The following is a 7,786-nucleotide window of genomic DNA, read 5'->3' as shown; positions in this document are numbered from 1 at the left end:
TAATTCTCTAATAATCCCGTAACGAGCGTAACGCCTTTGATTTCTTTCACTTTTCACTTTTATTCTCACGCCTCACACCTCACGACAAATCTCCAAATACTTCAAATTCCCAATCCACAAAACGCTTGTTGATCCCACGTTGCTTTCAAATAATAAGCCTGGAAAACTCGCTGAGTTGTTTCCCCAGCCTTGAAATGCTTTCGTGTAAACATACATTCACCCCATTCTCCACTCATAGTGCGTTACTTCGCTCGCAATAAGATCGGCTCTCTGCGTTCGTGCTTCCGAGCAGGGTTGCCAAAATTAAATCTGTATTCTTATCCTAAAAAATCTTTTCATCTGTGTTTACTCTTCGAAAAATCTGTGTCGATATCTGTATCGAATCAGTTGAGTCGTTTAACCTTTTGCTGGATTATTTATCGAAGATATTAATTCCTGTTGTTTAAATCAGTCAAGCAAGGACCTGTTTACATTTTCGTAAAAAAACACTACAAATCGTTCTGATATTTTACATCCAGAAACTTGAACTTTACCGATGTGCAAAATGGAAAAATAATTTTCTTCTTCATTTAATGACTTTTGTTGATATATAATGTTATATACATTAAGTCAACCAATGTAGCTGTCATATTTTCGGACAAAGAATTAAGACTTAACAAAGTCACAGAGCGTTTCTGGAAGTAGGCTTCAGCCAGGCGTTTGCTGGGTGCTAACCTGAGTGTACTACAAACCTTTACCTTTCAGAATGAGCGACCACTCTCGAATGTGAAGCCGGGTGAAGCAATGTTTATAAACACGGCTCACAGTAAAAGTCATTTTTAAGTCGATTTCGTCAGCGTGCACAGCCTAATATAGAGGGCTAAGCTAAGAAAGACAAAGAGGAAGTATTACTGAAACTGTAAAAAATATTTCTAAAAATAGTTTTTGTAACATCATTTCTCAAAAATCTGTATATCTGTACATACACGCAAAAATCTGTATATCTGCACATACAGATTCTTGGTCTGAAAATGGCTGAAAAATCTGTATAAATACAGATTATTCTGTATTTTTGGTAACCCTGCTTCCGAGGTAGCACTCTCCCGGAAAAATTACCCTGCTTGAGAGTTACCTAGCCTTCCTGCTTACATGCTATATGCACTACAGTCGGAAAACGGAGCCGAAGCTGCGCACAGTGAGAACGTAACGCTTCCGATTTTCCCTTTTGTGCTGCTGCTGGGGATATGCTCTCGCGGTTGCGAATGACGACGACGACGACGGCGATGATGACAGCAGCGGCGGCGGTTGTTCTGCGTTGATCTGGAAGCACCTACTTAGATGCGAATCGTGTGCCGGTCGTTCAGGACGTGTATGTGTGAATGCGAGTCGCAGTAGTCAAAATCGAAGGGCCGCCTCTAGTGCGCTGGCTAATTTCTGGTTCTGCTTCGGTTGGATTAGTGTTTTCCCGTGCGCTTCGCTTCGCGCTTGGGATCCGGTGCGATTGATGGTGCGGTTCGTGATTGACGGTGCGGCCCACTGATTGTTCGCTGGGGCTCTGTGATCTGGACTTGAAAGCCGGAAGAAACAAACGGCGACGGGTTTGTTTGGAATGCGATCGGAAGTGAATTTTCCGAACGTGCGTTGTGTGTCGGTGCTATTCAGCTGACCCGCTGGGAGTTCTAATGTTTGGGTAAAGTCAATATCAAGCGTATATGAGCTGACAGTAGCGAGCCTCGGATAGTGGGAACAGTGGGGGACCGATAGTGCAGTCGGAAGTGTCCAACGGAAGAAAGGAGAACAAAGCAAGGCGGGAGTGGAAAATTGAGTTTAAATTTATTTGAAACGCGGGCTAACGTGCTTGGGAATTCGGCAGTCAGGCAGAGCCTGATTCTACACCAGTCAGCCAGCCAGCGGTACAATTGCAATCAACGTGAAAGGATGTTTGATGAAGTTGCATTCTGCGAGGCAGGAGATTTGATAACAAATAAAACAAGTTTTTGTTTCAGCTCCATTAAGTCTGAATATTCGCGTTGTGTTGAATAAAATCATTGAAGTGCGCCAGTAACAAAAAATGTGCAAGTTCGTGGAATCCAAGCGCAATAAAAATCTGTGTTGACAGAAATGAATGGGTATAATGGATTAAGGGTAGAATAAATACAGAGTAAGCGATTCTCAATGATTAATGCTAGAAGTGAGTGGATAAATTACGGCGGAAGTGCAAGTGGAGAAATAAAAACAAGTGGGATGATAGATGAGTTATGAAATAAAGGATATATTTCATTGTATAAACATTACTGTGGAGTGAAGCTGTTACCACTGAGCATTTGTGGTATATTTGAGCTACAGCATCGAACGAATCGGATTTGACTTCCAGGGAAAAAATACGGTACGTCTTTTTTCTCTGATTCATCGTTGAAATTCATTTATTCTGTATTGTCATCAGTATGTAAATATTTATTATTTATATGTAAATCAACAAAACACCACGCGTTTAATCAACTTTGTTTGCGTGGGGTTTGTTGAGCGTTGTGGCTTTGACAGTTGGAATTGCCAATGAGCGGTGGAATCATCAGTTAATTAGTTATTTTAATCAAATATATATTTTGCAAGATCTCAAAATTTTATTTGATTTATCGCTAGTTCCGAACACAAAATGTGCTAGTTGGTTTTATTCGTGTTTTAAGGTAGTTTTATTAAACCATGACATACAATATCTGATTTTACCATTGATTTTGTTAGGTAGTACTTCTTATGTAGAAAAGTCCAGGAAATCGATTAAAGATAGTCAAGATGACTGCATGAAGCGTGTGAACTCTCCTGACCCTCATTTTTTCCATATCACAAGTTTACACTTCAAATTGCTTTTAACTCAACAGGGGTGCCAATCGTTTTTCTATAAAATCTGTGATTTTATCTGAAAAAGTCAGGAATTGTATGGTTGGTCTTATTTTTTTTAAAGAAGCAAAAAATCTATGCGCTATTTTTATTGCTTTTAGTTTTTTTTTTTCGATATTCTATCCCAGTCACGAAAATGTGTTATAATTTTAGACTACTATAGCACTGTTAATTGTTGATGGTTGCGTCATTTAAATACCAATCGATTCAGAAAGGTCCTACTAAAAAATTGATTGCTACGTTAAATTGGTATTTCAACTGTACATTATTGAAAAATCCGTATTATTGTAAAAACATTGTGAAAATGCAAGAAAAAAGACGAAGTTTAATTTTTTTTAATTGTTAATGGATTTTCATGATTCGAGCACCAATCGATTCAGAAAATTACCAGTATAAATTGTTAACAAATTTATCTGTGTATTTCATTAGCACACTATTGAAAGATCCGTAAATCTGCAAAAAATTGGGAAAGCATATACAATTTTCACAAATTTGCGCAAGATTTTTCCTAACACAAAACGTCGTCTCAAAACTCATAAGCCTCTTAAGCATTCCATCACATGATATAAAAGTAATGTGCTGAATTCCTTCATTGCCATGCATACTCTGCTGGCAGAACGAGTTAGATTATCGCTACTGCTGCTGGTAGAATAGCTGTTACATCTTACATTTGACACGAACCGCGGAATGGGAGCGTTTGTCTGTGTGTATTGGAAGGATTTTGCTCGCAGTTCCAAACGACGATGGCGGAACAGAAGTGATATGGTGAATTGCTGGGGCATACCGTGCGTGTGAGTCGAGCAGGCAAGGCTCAAATCGGCTCGTCAGTATCACAAGACATGATTACCAGTAAACTATCCTTATTAGGACGAACACATAGTGGAAAAAGAATTGACTTAGGAAATTCCTTTCATTATCTTGTATTAACTTTGCGCTTGTTATTTCTGTACCTTTACTATCATAATAGAACAGATTAAAAATTGCGCTCAATGGATGCATTCGTTGGGTATTCAATATATCTAGATTTTCAAGTGTCTCGCATCTCCACGACCACTTGCTCGGATGTCCGTTCCATGTTTTTCTCAAGATGAGATATTGTCTTATGCTTTACAAAATAATGCATCAAGGCCCAGATTATCTATCAGTAAAACTTAATTCGGTTACTAGTACACGAACCAGGAATCTTATTGTGCCACGACTCAATTCTACACATTACAGAGACTCGTTCTTTGTGCGAGCAATCATATTATGGAATCAGCTTCCAATTGAAATTAATTTATGTTTAATGTAAAATAAGCTAATTTTTTTTTATAGATAACTTTTAATTATGATAATTGTTAGTATGTGGCCAAATGAATTCCGATTGTAGAAGCAAAAAAGAAAAAGTCCTTACTCTACAAGTATATTCTTAATTCAATAAATGAATAAATAAATAATATAAGCAAATATTCTTCAAATTAATAACTTACAAACCCGAAGGTTTTTGCAAAATCTTCAAGAAAATCAATGAATGTGGCAACTCTGCCACTAAGCGAAAGTCACATCAAAAAGAATTATGAAAATATTTTCTTTTATCACATTAAAGGTTGGTCTTCCCTGTGCACCGACAAGTTGATGAAAGAGATCGCCTTGTTTCAAAAAAGATCAATGGTATTGATGCAATGAACTAAATTCCCGCATGGTGTTCGTTAATTATTCTGCATTTTCAATGTAACTGTGGTCGTGTCTTGTACACATTTCTTCAATGTTTTTACTAATGAAACATGCTTTAATGTTAACAAAAATATCCCGGATTTCTGAAAGTTCATGAATCACGCTGGCAACGTGGCAATTTTTAATGCTAAATTTAAATTATCATAGATTTTAGATGAATAAAACGACTTCACACGTTTCGTACGGTTATTCAAAGTATCTGTATTCATTTACCTGGACCTTTTTACACAAGAGATACCTCTTTTGATCAGCAGAACTCAGCCCCTTTCCGAGATGTAGAATAAGTTTTGTACATTATGTTCTACATAATCCTTGGTCCCACGAAACACTATCGTTGGCCGACCGCATTCAGCTATCTTCCAAGTTATATGTATATTGTATAGCCAACAAAAGGGGAACTGGGACAAAACGAGCATGATAGCGTATCTTGCGCCCATTTTAAGTAGGTAGCTGAACTTATGCCCATTAAGGCATTAGAGGTCCATTTTCATTGATCCTTATGGATGAAATAACCTTGTTTTGGCATTTTTCTTGATATTTTCGAAACAAACCTGGTAGTCTTATTCATGCATTTTGAATCGAAGGAGATTCAGAATACAATCCAATAGATAACTCATTTTTTTTTACAAATATCCATGTGGGACTCTTATGCTTTTATGGGCAGTGAAATCGATTTCTACCCAAATAGCTGTTCGCGGATACGAAATTCACGCCATCTATATGTGAAGGCATCCTCGATCACATTCTTTCGTCGTCGATCAACTATGTCAGGACTCTGGTTACATCGAGAAGTTATGGGGCAACCCGTTGTCCCTGAACCATACATACCATCTACGAGGCATTCCGACTCCGGAAACTCCTGGGTCTTGCTGTACATGGAAATAAGTGGCTGCTGATACTTACCTGCTCTCGCTGTGTTCATCAAATGATAGCAATTCTAGTTTTATAGCACACTACAAGTGTATTCTAAGATTTAAGAAGGTACACCCAAAACGTACCCGGTAAGATTCGCTTACATTATTGCAATAAATGCGTGCGAAAATTGCAAGCGTTCTGGTAATGTGCCAAAATTTCAAGAAGCTTCCTTGCATGTAATGCAAGAAACAGAAAAATGTAATGCCTATGTATTAGCGATGTATGTGTATTGGTGACCAATATGCGTTAGATAAAAAAGACAGCTGGTATTGAAAAACGAACACTGCACGAACAGATCACTAATCAATACCTTATCCATCCAACTATGCTATCAGATAGTTATGGTGGATAAAAGTCATATATAAACATTTGGATGAATTCACGATTAATGAAAAAAGTAAAGCGCGCACCCAGATTTGAACTCATGCCATTGAGTATCGTAGCACAGACCATAGACACTGATCTATTCTTACACATAAAAGCCGAGCGTTAAAACTCGTACAATCAGCACATCCGGAATTCGATGCTGCCTCGTGTGTAATGAATAAGCCACAATATTGCGTTTGAAGATGTTGGTGAGAAATGAATAAAAAGCAGACGGTAAATAAAAACTCGGCGTGCGTTGCCATACAAACCGGCATAGGCACGTGAATGTGGTGGCAATCCTGTGACAGTGTGTTGAAGAAACGTATGTAGATATAGCAAGAGATGAAGTGTTTTATATGCTTGCAAACATTGCAAGCGGCTTTAACTGCAAAATTGCAAGCGATGCGAACATTATTTGCAAGTGATTGTCGCTTACAATTATTGCAAGAGGTTTTTGTTTTGGGTGTATGCAAGAGTACCATAAAACTTTAATTGCTACTAGGGTAATATATGTTTACATAAGAAATACAATCTAAAAATTTTAAGCAACCGCACGTATCCTATAAGACTATTGAATAAAGTCGTGTTTTACTTTTTCCCCATTGTGCGTTGCACAGTAATTCAATACAGCGTTTTAGGGTACCTAATTCATTGGAGTCAAAATTGTCCATGTTAGCGATTTTACTTATTCCACAATGTTCGTTTGTGTATAAAGCGTTATCTTTTGGTAAAATGTTGCTTTTTAAAAAATTGATCGCAGTAGACTACAGAAAATTTACCTTTTGAACCAAAAGAGATAACGCTTGGCCGTCTTCGACAAAGTTGTAGAGAATTATTTTTATAAATTTCGCAGAAGACATATTTTCTCTGTCACTTACAGTAATCGAATTAGGAGACGTTTTCTACGATGAAATCCTTAAGCTCTAATTGTTATTTCTGACGTTTTTGAAGTAGAATACTTCTAACTCCAAAATTTTAATTTTTCCCATTTTTTTAAATGCGAATAACTTTCATTCTACTGAACGAAATTGCAACATTTTTACGCGGTCTTATCGGAAACATGTGCACGTTAACTAGAACTAGTTGCCATATAGTCTCTAGTTTTATCTATTGGAATCTGTTCTGAGAAATATTTTTGAGCGATACGTTGGATAATATCGAAAATTCATCGTAAAATGTTTTAATTATAAGCGTTCAATTAATTAAATAATTATGTTAAACATCTATTAGTTTAAAAATGTGTTGATGTGATTTTTTTTCGGATGTCATTACACACCCCCATACGGAGGATATGACCTCGGACGTTATGTCGTGATCTTATTAAGATAACTGCCTTCACGTTACTGCTAAACCCTTTCATAGCCATGTTAGTTGTGGACAACAACGTTTTTAAACAGCTATAGCCTTTGATTGAGGCAAGATTTGCTCACAAAAACAAGTAAGGATAACAAATGAGACTATTACTTGTCATTTGAGTATCAACAGTTAGCAGGATCAGCTCTAGAACTGAAGTTACTGCCATTAGTCTGATTGGATCCCGTTGAAGCAGTGCTGCCAAAGACAGTTTACGTTGACGACGGAAAATTAAGTTTTCATGTATCTTCGTTATTTTGCATTATTATTCAAAATTGATAAAACCTATCAATTTAGACTGTCTTTAGCTACGTTTTCCACGCAATTGGACTATTGCAAATATTATAGGAGAATTGTATTGAACATTGGATGGTAAAAATTGAGCAGCTTCTAGCACTGCGAGGTAAGCACCTATTTTTATGAAAATAGGCTTTTTGTTTACAGATTTGGGTTGATGTTGTTCGGTGAAAAATTACAAAAAAAACTCTTTCTGTCGTTAACGTTTCAGCTTACTTATTCTTCAACCATCCTCAGAAATTTAAGCCCACTCGCTTCACGCTCGCTG

At 37.2% G+C, this 7,786-nt stretch overlaps 1 protein-coding gene across 1 annotated transcript in view; it reads left to right on the top strand.

The window, feature by feature from the left end:
- Window positions 1–1,172: 1,172 nt before the first annotated feature.
- The window catches only part of LOC131677481 (uncharacterized), a 452,688-nt gene continuing 446,074 nt past the window's right edge, over window positions 1,173–7,786 (top strand). Inside the window, exon 1 of the mRNA XM_058957315.1 lies at window positions 1,173–2,365. The gene's annotated coding sequence lies outside the window, so the exon portion shown is untranslated. The remainder of the gene's footprint in view (window positions 2,366–7,786) is intronic.

The sequence above is a fragment of the Topomyia yanbarensis genome, chromosome 1 (assembly GCF_030247195.1).
Source record: "Topomyia yanbarensis strain Yona2022 chromosome 1, ASM3024719v1, whole genome shotgun sequence".
NCBI lineage: Eukaryota > Metazoa > Arthropoda > Insecta > Diptera > Culicidae > Topomyia > Topomyia yanbarensis.
The sequence above is the reverse complement of the archived record's forward strand: the minus strand, read 5'-3'. Positions and strand labels throughout refer to the sequence as shown.